The sequence below is a fragment of the Mus caroli genome, chromosome 5 (assembly GCF_900094665.2).
Source record: "Mus caroli chromosome 5, CAROLI_EIJ_v1.1, whole genome shotgun sequence".
Lineage (NCBI taxonomy): Eukaryota > Metazoa > Chordata > Mammalia > Rodentia > Muridae > Mus > Mus caroli.
The window spans coordinates 137,769,581-137,781,696 of NC_034574.1; the positions used below are offsets into that span (position 1 = coordinate 137,769,581).

Genomic DNA, 12,116 nt, shown 5'->3' on the forward strand with positions numbered 1-12,116 from the left:
ATAAAGGAAGGGGGAGGGAAGCCAATTTCCCGCCAAGTAACTCAGGGTCCAGTAGCAGGACAAACACGTGTGTGCCTCCAGGCAGCAGAGTCAGGTTCCAGCAGTGGGCGTGGCAGGACGAATGAGCCGGTAGCTCCACCCTAGAGCAGGCAGGTTCCAAGCTGGGGGAAGGGAGACCACAGTCACAGTGTTTTATCATGGCGACAGAGATGGGGTGGAGGTGGGGAGGAGACTCCTGGCTCCTCCACAGCGGCATCCAAGGTTTAAGCACAGAAACCAACCAGGAGCTATTATGCTCATGAGCAAGGCCACGCAGAGCTCTTACAGAAATAATCATCCAACTTGAAATCTCACATCATTTGCAACTTGTTCCTTCAGTTCCAAGGTGAAGCATCTCCCTCAGGCTTGTGAGTTTGACACTTGCTTCCCAGCTACTGGTTTTTGTGGCTTTATTTTTAAAAGACGTTTAAATTTTGTTGTGTGTTTGTGAAGAGAGACAGAGAGACAGAAACAAATACAGAGACAGAGAGGTGTGCCATGCCTGAGAAGGCTAGAAGAGGGTGTTGCATGCCCTGGAACTCAGGCAGCTGTGAACTGCTCTTCCAGAGGTCCTGAGTCGAATTCCCAGCAACCACATGGTGGCTCACAACCATCTGTAATGGAGTCTGATGCCCTTTTCTGGTGTGTCTGAAGGCAGCTGCAGTGTACTCATATATATAAAACAAATAAACATTTTTTAAAAATTAGAATTACAGTTGTTCTAGATGAATCTAATCTTTTTTTTTTTTTTACTTAATGTATGAGTACAGCGTCACCATTTGTGAGCCACCATGTGGTTTCTGGGACTTGAACTCAGGACCTCTGGAAGAGCAGACCTCTGGAAGAGCAGTCAGTGTTCTTAACCACTGAGCAATCCCTCCAGCCCTGAGTCCAACCTTTAAAAAAAAAATTAATTCTTATATTTTTACATATCTGTTTGTCTGCACAAGTGATACCACATGGCATGCAGTGCCAGCAGAGACCAAAAGAGGGCATGCAATTCCTGGAGCCAGGCTTACAGGCACTAGGCAGCCACCAGTGTGGTTACTGGGATCTGAACTTCTATCCTCCTGAAAGAGGAGCAAGGGCTCTTAACCGCTGAGCTACCTCTTCCGCCCCTAATCCATTCTTGAAAACACTCTCAATAAAAGACGTCAAGCTGAGCATGGTGATACTTGTTTATAGTCCCAGGAGTGAAACTTAGCATTTGAAGGCATTTGTTTATAAGCGCAGCACTCTGGGGCGGCAAAAGGAGAAGCAGTGTTTCAAAGTCATCTTCAGCCATACAGCAAATCTGAGGCAAATTTAGGCTGCATAAGACCCTGGTTTAACTTCCCCCACAAACAAACAACAACAAAACAATTGCTTATATTGCATTATTTTATTTGAGAAATAAAGAATATATTCCCACCCTGCCTGCAAAGCCAATCGCTCTAAACATTACTAGCACCCTTTATCACCCACAAAACAATCTCCTAAACCATTCTATATAATATAAACATTTGGACAGTAATTAAGCAATTAGGGCCTAATAACCCCATAATGACTATGTCTGTGAGCAGCATATGGTGATGCGCAGTCTACTGAGTGACAATAACATATTTCCGCAAGGTATAGTGGCACATGTCTAGAATCCCAGCATGGGGGAGGCCAAAGTGGCAGGATCAAGAGTTTCAAGGCTAGCCTGGAAGCCAGGTGTGCTGGTGGCACAGGCCTTTAATCCCAGTACTCGGGAGACAGAGGCAGGGAGATCTCTGTGAGTTCAAAGCCAGTCTGGTCTACAGAACAAGCTCCAGGACAGCACAAATTCTAGGACAGCCACAGCTGATATACAAAGAAACTCTGTATATGTATGTCTAAGCTCTGAAGTAACAACAACAACAACAACAACAACAAAAAGACAAAGTAAACAATATAATACATACCAAAGATAAAACTGCATATACATGATGGAACACATATAGTCTAGATACCAAGGAGGCAACAGACAATTCTCCCATTCATGATTATTAAAAAGTAGACAAAGTATGCACACTAGCTGCTTAAAGATGAGATAGACTTAATAAGGTAGTAAAACCTACCGGGTCAAGTCCCAAGAACAAACAATACTTAAGAGAGTCAACTCCTGGGGCTGGAGAGGTGGCTCAGTGGGTAAGAGCACCCCACTGCTCTTCCGAAGGTCCAGAGTTCAAATCCCAGCAACCACATGGTGGCTCACAACCATCCGTAACAAGATCTGACTCTATCTTCTGGAGTGTCTGAAGACAGCTACAGTGTACTTACATATAATAAATAAATAAATCTTTAAAAAAAAAAAAGAGAGAGTCAACTCCTAGCTGGACAGTGATGGTACACGCATTTAATCTCAGCACTCAGGAGGCAGAGGCAGGTGGATCTCTGAGTTCCTTGTGAGTCTGGTCTACAGAATAAGTCCCAATACAGTCATATCTACACAAAGAGACCTTGTCTTGAAAAACCACAAACCGAAAGAGAGTGCACACCAGCCCCATATGTGAAACTTCTTTACCTCACTTGAGATAAACCTTGATATTTAGCCCAGGCTAGTCCCAAATTCTAGGATTCTGAATCGTTGAGGCCACACAGAAGCAGAATGCCACACCTGATTTCCTGGTTTCAGGAAGATAAGAGCACAAAGACAAGAGCTGGAGTCCAGGAGCCACCAAGAATCTTTTTTTTTTTTTTTTTTTTTTTTTTTTTTTTTTTTTTTGGTTTTTTGGTTTTTTCGAGACAGGGTTTCTCTTTATAGCTCTGGCTGTCCTGGAGCTCACTTTGTAGACCAGGCTGACCTCGAACTCAGAAATCCGCCTGCCTCTGCCTCCCGAGTGCTGGGATTAAAGGCGTGCGCCACCACGCCCGGCTCAAGAATCTTTTAATTCCTAATTGCTTGTTTTAGATTTCTCTTTGCTGGTGCTGAATTGAACCCTGAATATTACACATACCAGGAAAACACTATATCTGTGAGCCATGCCTTCGTCCCTCACTGGGGGATTCCAAGCAGGTCTTCTGCCACTGAGGTACACCTTTGAACACCTTTGAACAACTCTCTTGTCTCAGGATTGCAGGCAGGAGCCACTGGGTCCACTTCACCTTCAACTGTTTGGATGTGGGGCCGACACAATCCGAGTAGACAATCGGTTTACTTTAGCATATCTGTTTAAATATCGATCTAATTTGAGTCACGCTCACAGAACCAGAATAATGTTTGACCAAATATCTAGGTACCCTGTAACCTAGTCAAGCTGACACATAAACTATCTGTCTGTGGCAAAATAAGAAGTACCACCTGAGCACACCCAGTTTGACATTAGAAGCTAAGCTGGTTAGGCTTGGCTGCCGCTTGGATGGGAGAAATGCAAACAGAACCCACCTCACCATAGTTTAACTTATGATCTTTCAACTTTACGACGGTGTGGAAATGATACAAGTTTAGTAGAAACTCATCAGTTCCTGAAATTTCGCACAGTCCCAAGGTTAGCAATATGAATTTGGGCCCCTTGTTGTGACACTGGCCAGGGCAATGAGCTGCCGCTTCCAGACAGCCATGGGATCACAAAGGAAAGCCAACAATACTACATAGAATAGTATTCTGCTAAGCTATCAAAGTTGGTATGGCAGGTGTGATGGTAGGTAGCTATTGTCAGTTGACGAATATTCAAGAATCACCTGAGAAGAAAGCCTTAGTGGAAGAATTTTCTAGATCAAGACTGTAGGGGGCTGTCTTGATTGTTAATTGATACAGGAAGACCCGGGACCCTTGAGGGCAGCACTATTCCCTAGGCGGGGGGATTGTGAACAGTATAAGAGAGAAGCAAGCAAAGGATTCAGACATTATTCTCTCTGCTCTTGACAGTGGCTATGATGCTTTGAATTTGTACTTGACTCTCTGAGAGTAAGGAAGTGTAATTGTAAACTTAAAGGGAGCCTAGAGTTCCCTCTAAGTTGCTAACCTAAGCCTAGTCCCCAGAAGCTTCTAGCCTGCGTACAATTTTATCTGTTGGGTCTGCCCAATCTCATATGATGTGCATGCATATGATGTATGTGTATACAGTGTGCATGTGTGTATACACATTCCTGTGTGTGAGTGTTGGTGCACAGGTACTATGGTATGCTTTTGGAGGTCACTGACCTCTGGTGTCAGTCCCTGTCTTATACCTTGTGCACACCAGGCTAGCTGGCCTGTGAGTGTCCTAGGATTTAGCTGTGTCCCTCTCCCATCCAGCCATAAACACAGAACCGTTATAGATGTGGCTACACTGGCTTTGTGTGGGGTCTGAGGATGTGAACTCCAGTCCTCAGAGTTGTATGGGGAGTGCTTTCTAAAGATATTTATCCATTTATTTATTCGTTTATTCATTTATTTAATATATGTGAATACACTGTAGCTGTCTTCAGACACACCAGAAGAGGGCATCAGATCCCATTACAGATGGTTGTGCGCCACCATGTGGTTGCTGGGAATTGAACTCAGGACCTCTGGAAGAGCAGTCAGTGCTCTTAACCGCTGAGTCATTTCTCCAGCCCAAACTTTTCCCCTTATAAGCTGATGATCTCAAGTGTTTTATAAAGGCGATGAGAAACCAGTACACCATCCACCCTGACAACTGATTTTTTTACAGACAGGCTTCTCATTTTGGATACAAAATTGGTGTCGTTGCAGAAGTATAAAAAGTAAGCACTGGCCAACTCAATGCTTACTCTCTTTGGAATTCCACTGATTACACCAGGCTATGATGGTCTCTTAGGAGAGACCAGAGCAGGAGGCCATTCTTGCTCCCTACATTGTATCAAAAACTTCAAGTCTCAAAATGCTTTTGTAGTTTCCACTGTTGTAGAACAAGGCAGCTTGACTTAAAGAGCCTTGTGTAAAACAGGCTGGAGAGATGGGTCAGTGGTTAAAGGCACTGACTGCTCTTCCAGAGGTCCTGAGTTCAATTCCCAGCAACCACATGGTGGCTCACAACCATCTGTAATGGGATCTGATGCCCTCTTCTGAGGTGTCTGAAGACAGCTACAGTGCACCTACATATAATAAATAATCTTTAAAAACCAAAAAACTAGGAACTCAATTGCCCCCATAAAGCATGAAAGTTGTAGCCTTTGTTTAGACTAACATGCTAACCAGTGACTCAAAAGACAGAATGGAAGCTAGCTGTGGTGGCGCACACCTTTATTCCTGGCTCTTGGAAGGCAGAATCCGGTGGATCTCCGTGAAGTCTGTGCCAGCTTGGGCTAAGTTGCAAGTTCCAGACTAGCCAGGTATACACAATGAGATTCTGTGAGATTATTAAAAATCAGATTATTACTAAATGGCTCTTATTTTATGGGTGCTGTTGTGTTTTGCCAACTTGACTGGATTTAGCATCACCAAGCAGACACATCTGGGCATGTCTGAATGTGGCGGCTCCATCCTTTAGTGCAGCTGAGGCTCTGAACACTATTCTTGTTACTTCCTTCCCAAGTGTGGGCTGGATACAAGGGCACATGTTTGTATCCTCCAGCTCCCTTGGCCACGTCTTCCCTGCGATGAGGGACCGCATCCCTTCAACCAGCCAAAATAACTCCTTCCTTCCTTAAGTGGTTTTCTCACAACCCAGATAAAGAAACATGACTGCACACTTCTTGTCATTGACTGTAGACAGTATATTTTCATCTATCCAGACTAAACTTCTTCAGAGAAGACACTATCTTTTGTAAAGAGTTGGAGTCTAAGTGAAACACAGCTGAGGTTTTCCTTGTTTGCTTTTGGCTCTGGGTACCAACTGTATACACTCTGGGTACCAACTGTATACACTCTGTAAATGGCTCACTTACCCTACAATGCACAAGGAAGCCTTGCTTTCCAGGGGTGCCATTTTTCCTCTGTCCACTTGTCTCTGAGGTAGGATATTTAACTTACAATTATCTTCCCACTCCATCCCCTTGCTTCCCCATGACAGGACCTGTAGCCATGGAATAAATTCAAAATATAAGAGCTCTAAGTCTGTGAACAACTGAACTATTGAACTGTAAACAACACCATATGGGTGTGAATTGGAGTATTGCAGATTTGCCTCTGTAGACAGTGCCTTACAATCAAGGGCTTCTGAATGGAAATTGCTTGAAGTCCCTTCTCTATTTAAGGTCATACAGACTGCTTGGCCTTGCTCAATTAGGATGCAGTGTGAAGAGATCAAATGTTATAGACTCCAAAAGTATCTCGGGGCATCTCAGGCCATTTAGTAGTTATCTACTAGCCTTCATTTCCCTTTTTGAATCTTTGATTTTTAATAGAACACACACACAGACATGTCACTGTCTTCAGTCACATCAGAAATGGGCATCAGATCCCATTACAGATGGTTGTGCGCCACCATGTGGATGCTGGGAATTGAACTCAGGACCTCTGGAAGAGCAGTCAGTGCTCTTAACCACTGAGCCATCTCTCCAGCCTATTGAGTCTTCATTTTTGAGACACGATCTCATGTAGTCTAGGCTGCCCTCAAATCCTTATGTTGCCTACACTGGCTCTGATCTTCCTCCCTCTGCCTCTGAAGTGCTTGCCATTACAGGCACGTGGCACCGCGTCAGGTTTGTACAGGGCTGGAGCTAACAGAGGGGTTTGTGAATGTTAGGTAAGCACTCTTGTCAACTGAACTACAACACTAGCCACGATCTTTATTTTTATACTTAGCTAACCTTCTCAGGCTTGTTACGTAAAGCCCTTGTGGTGTATCAGCAGATCTCTAGCTTCCTCCAACACTAAGGCTAAGAGTTCTCTAACCTAAGTTGAAACCTAAGAAAGATTGACTCTTCTTGCTATGACCCTCCTACCCGATGTTCCCACCAATGCAACTCTGCTAAATGTTCTGATTTGTGGCTTTCTCTTGTCCTGCAACTATAAAAGTTCACCCAAGGCCAGCGAGATGGCTTGGTGGGAAAAGCGCTTGCTGAACAAGTCCGACCACATGAGTTGGATCTCTGGAATCCATGTAAAGGTGAAAGCAGAGAACTGAGTCCACAGAGCTGACCTCTGACCACCATATGAGTGCTACCCACTCACACACACTCACACACACACACACACACACACACACACACCCCATAATAATTCAAAAGACCATAACTCAGCTGGTTTCAAGGTGGGGCAAACACTTAGGGTAAGGAATCCGAGCACTGCTAAGCAACGCTCACAGATATTTGACTCGAAATAAACTATTCCCTTATTTCTGTTAGGGCAGTGTTTACTGTCCACTGGATCAAACATATAGACCACCACAAGACAAGGGCTGGGGTGCCTACCTCTAGTGGAACCTGGGTACTGGCTGCTTCATAATTTCTACCAGAGCAGTGGCAACAGTCTGACTGGATGTGGCATTCAGGGCAGTTCTTATAAATTGCATCTACATAGAATACACTCGTTCCATGTCACCATTGCCCCTTCTTGTGGTGTCATTGTGGGTGCAGAAACAAGTGGTCCTGATCTAGGGACAGTCAAGGGGACTCTTAAGTAGACTTGAGACTTTCTACAGAGGTGCATGGCAGGGACGGTCCTCTAGGCAGAAAATAGTCACCAGTTCTGACTCACCCTCTATGAAGGAACACAAACATAGTTTCAAGGACTGGCAAGATAGCTCAGCTTAAAAGATTGTATTGTTCTCGCTGAGGACCTGAGTTCAGTTCCCAGCACCTACATGGAGTAACTTATAATTCCAGCTCCAAGAGGATCTGTTGCTTTCTTGGCTTCCAGGGGCACCTGAACTCACATGCGTATACTAACACAGACATCCATATAATTCTTTTTTCTTTCGAGACAGGGTTTCTCTGTGTAGCCCTGGCTGTCCTGGAACTCACTCTGTAGACCAGGCTGTCCTCGAACTCAGAAATACGCCTGTCTCTGCCTCCCAATGGCTGGGATTAAAGGCGTGCGCCTCCACCGCCCGGCCACATAAATATTTTTACTTTATTTTATTTTATTTTATTTTATTTTGAATTGTTCTTCAGAACCACAAAGCCTGAGAGATCCTAGCTCAGTAATTTGTAACAAAAAGCACTTGAGAAGCTCCCAACGCTGCCCACTTGGGCCATGGTTGAGAAATGTGTGTGTGTGTGTTAAAACCTCCTTAAAGAAAGGAGTAGGACGCCCATCCAGTTCCACAAGCACGCCCTAGCGCTGACGAGCGGCTGCCTCACCTGAGCAGCAGCCGCTCTTCAGACAAAGCACGCCAACAAAGGCTACGTTCTGCGCCTGCGCCGAGCGCCAGCTCAGAGCGGCCGCTCTGCGCAGGCGCCCTGGTCACTTCCGGGATCTGTCAGCCGCTCCCTCTAGGCCTCCCTCCTCCGTCCGCGGCCGCCGGAGCCAGTTCGCGTCGACTGACCAGAGTCCGCGAATCGTCCGCTCCGGACCTCCAGACCTCCCCAACCTCAGGTAAGGAGCCGCAGGGCCGAGAGCCTGGCCCGGGTCGCCTCCATTGTTTTGTATGTTCTATGGCACGCGGGGGCGGTGGGCCCAGGGCGGTTAGGCGCGGGGTCTGGGGCCGAGGGGGCCGGGATCTCCGTCCTTCGTGGTTACCTCTGAGTCCCTGTGCCCCCCTCACACACACAGACCGAGCGTTTCTGAGCACTTTGCAGCTGCCTTCCATCTCGGATGAGAGAAGGAACAGCTCGGCTTCCGACACCCCCATAGTACCATTTGCACCCCTACTGTGAGCATTTACCACAATCTGTAAAATTAGCTTAGACGGGCGGATCTCCCCCCCCCATACCCCCTGTGGCTTGTCACGAGTATCTGTTCATCTCGTCAACGTCTAGGATGTTGCCTAGAGCAGCCTCCGAACCGTCAGCTATTGGGGAACCCTTCCCAGCAAGAGAAAACCCATCTTTGCAGTAACCTTAGGATTCCCTAGCCCCCGCCCCCGCAAGTCAGAGTTGTACTCTCCTCTGCACCCGGATTCATAGGGTCCTTTCTGTAGAACCGCCCGAGTTCCCGTTTGACTCCGCCACTTTGTCAGGTGTCTCTGGGAAGGTTGCTTCGTGGTGCCTCAATTTCCCCAGCTGCAGTAAGAAGATTCTTAGTCTACTTGGTTTTATGGGGTTCGCGTGGAGTTCGCGTGCTTGAGTTGCTTACAGCAATTCCTAACCCAGAGAAGCTGTTCAAATGATCTGACAATAAATGATAGCCATTACTGGTGCTTCTGAGACTTCCGAGGCATATCTGCCTTCCTTTCCTTTCTGCTCTCTTTCCTCCGGAGAAGGACGTGAGGACTAGGATTTATTTATGTTCCTGGCCCCATTCAGATACCGAACACTGTTGGGAACATGGGAGGCACTTAATAAATTGCAGCCTAGAATCTCTGAGTATAAAACCATCTGTTGTCGTGGTGTGTTTCTCTCCTATCTTCTCCTTGCCCAGTTTCTGAAATGACCTAGGTTGGCATCCTATTTTATCAGTTCCCTTAATCTTTTGGTTTCCTTGTAGGCCTTAGGATTTCTAGAAGTTATCAGTCCGGGTGTTTAACCCATTAGATCAAGTCACTGGCTCTCTCGGGGGTGGAGGGAGGCTTCTTCAATTCATATGCTGTTCACAACTGGGGGGGAATCCATTGGAAATTGCAGACTCCTTTGGAGGATGGGTGGCAGTGTTTTGATCTAAATTATCTAGTGTTAGGTGAAAATAAGTTCTCTACAGGAAGTGTGGAGACGGTCTGATGAAGCTGGAATTTCTAATGAAGCCTGTCAGAACATTGGTAGGGCGTGGTGACCTGTTTGAGCACAGGTATCGCTGGGCTGGGTAAGGAGAGCAATTAGGAACTAGATGAAAGCCGGGCATAGTGGCGCACGCCTTTAACCCCAGCACTTGGGAGGCAGAGGCAGGCGGATTTCTGGGTTCGAGGCCAGCCTGGTCTACAAAGTGAGTTCCAGGACAGCCAGGGCTACTCAGAGAAACCCTGTCTCGAAAAACCAAAAAGAAAAAAAAAAAGAAACTAGATGAATCAATGACTTGAAATTGACCCTAACAGGGAATGGAAACTCTAACTTATGTGAATTTGTCAAGTCCCAGTGGAATGGGGCCAAGACACCAACATGTCCTTCTAGGACTGGTCCAAAGCTTTGTGTCCGAGGAAGAAAGAAAACCAATTTACTGGGCATCCAAGATGGCTCCACCACTAAAGGCTAGGCTAACAACCCAAAAGACCAGAGAACTAACTTACCAGAATCAGTTTTGTGCTGCTTTTATGTGCTATCTCATTTAATCTTCCCAACGGTTGTCTTGTGGTGCCATTTGGAGATGAAATGAAAATTTGCCCAGCATCTCATTATGTGTGTGTCAAAATGAAGATTCAAGCTCAGGTCCCCTCGTCTCCAGATTTCCATGGCTAACTCAACATTAAAATGACTCCACTTGAAGGCTGGGAATGTGGTTGAGTTGTTGCAGCCCTTGCCTGGTGTGCACAGTGCATAGGTAGGTAGGCTCACCAGCAGGGCAGGAAGAAAAGACCGTGCTAAGTGAAAGCTGAAGAGAGTAGGAACCTCTTCCTTCAGTCCTTTTCTTTTCTTTTTTTTTATAAGTTTATTTATTATATGTAAGTACACTGTAGCTGTCTTCAGACACTCCAGAATAGGGCATCAGATTTCGTTATGGATGGTTGTGAGCCACCATGTGGTTGCTGGGATTTGAACTCTGGACCTTTGGAAGAGCAGTCGGCGCTCTTAACCACTGAGCCATCTCGCCAGCCCCCTTCAGTCCTTTTCATCGCTCAGTGCTGGACAGTGGCGCAACAGATGCCTGGTGCCTGTGTTTTGCTTGGTTGGTTTTGTTTGAGGCAGAGTCTCAACTGTATTTAGTCCTGGTTGGCCTGGGACTCACAGAGATCCTTCCGCCTCTGCCTCACGAGTGCCCAGAAAAACCTTTTAAGTTCATTCAATTGCCTATGGTGTTCCCTTTTCTCCTTTTGAGACTTTTAAGATTTTCAAACATTGCTTAAATATCACCTGCAGCTTAGTGACTTAAAATTATCACCATATGAATGAAGGTTTATTTTACTTGGTACAACATTGTGGCTTAAAATAGCCAAATGACTATAAAGGAAGGACATGTCTGAATGTGTGTTCAATTATAGGACTTGACTATAGACAAAATTAGAAATGCAATTGTAGAAGTATTTCTGCTGTTGTGTGACTTGTCACCTCTTTTGGAAACTTAGGTATGTCCTTAAGAAAAACTAAATAGGAGAATGAGAAAGTCTCTATCTGCATGTGCAACTTTCAGCTCTTCATGAAATAGGTACCCCTATTACATGTGGATATCCAAGTTATTAGTTTACAAACCAGTTTTGTTCAGTAACAAGTGAGTTCATCAGATTTGGGTTTTAAGCTTCATTGCTTACAGTTAATAATATTGTTAACAACCCGCTTTTTAAAAGGTGTGTATGTTGCCATAGGTGGGTGGTTGCCTGCAGAGAGGTGCCAGGTTCTTTGGAACTAGATATACACAGAAGCTGCTTGACATTATGGGTGCTGGGAACTGAATTCTGCTCCTCTGGAAGGGCAGCCAGTGCTGTTGAACTTCTCCCCCCCACCCCATCCCATAATATGTTATTTTGAGTTTAACAGTTATCAGAAACAAGAGATACGAACACTGTGTTTGTGCATATGTGCCGTGGTGCATATGTGAAAGTCAGAAGACAGTTTGGTTCTCTTCTACCATGTAGGCTCTAAGCAACAAACTCAGGTCATTAGACTTGCCTCCAAACCCCTTTTGCTAGCTGAGCCATCGTATTATCCCTCAGCTCTTTGTTCTGAGACAAGGTTTCACTGTGTAGCTCTGACTGGCCTGGAATGAATAGTGAGTCTCCTGCCTCTGCCTTCTGAGTGCTGAAATTACAGGTATGTGCCATCTTGAAAGTTTGTTTATTTGTTTCTTTTTTTACAATGGGAGTCTTGCCAGGCGTGGTGGCGCACACCTTCAATCCCAGCACTTGAGAGGCAGAGGCAGGCGGATTTCTGAGTTCGAGGCCAGCCTGGTCTACAAAGTGAGTTCCAGGACAGCCAGGGCTGCACAGAGAAACCCTGTCTCGAAA

General features: G+C 45.6%; 1 protein-coding gene across 1 annotated transcript in view; it reads left to right on the top strand.

The window, feature by feature from the left end:
* Positions 1-8,322: 8,322 nt before the first annotated feature.
* Arpc1a (actin related protein 2/3 complex subunit 1A) overlaps positions 8,323-12,116 on the top strand; it is a 23,515-nt gene continuing 19,721 nt past the window's right edge. The window contains exon 1 of the mRNA XM_021162402.2: positions 8,323-8,464. The gene's annotated coding sequence lies outside the window, so the exon portion shown is untranslated. The remainder of the gene's footprint in view (positions 8,465-12,116) is intronic.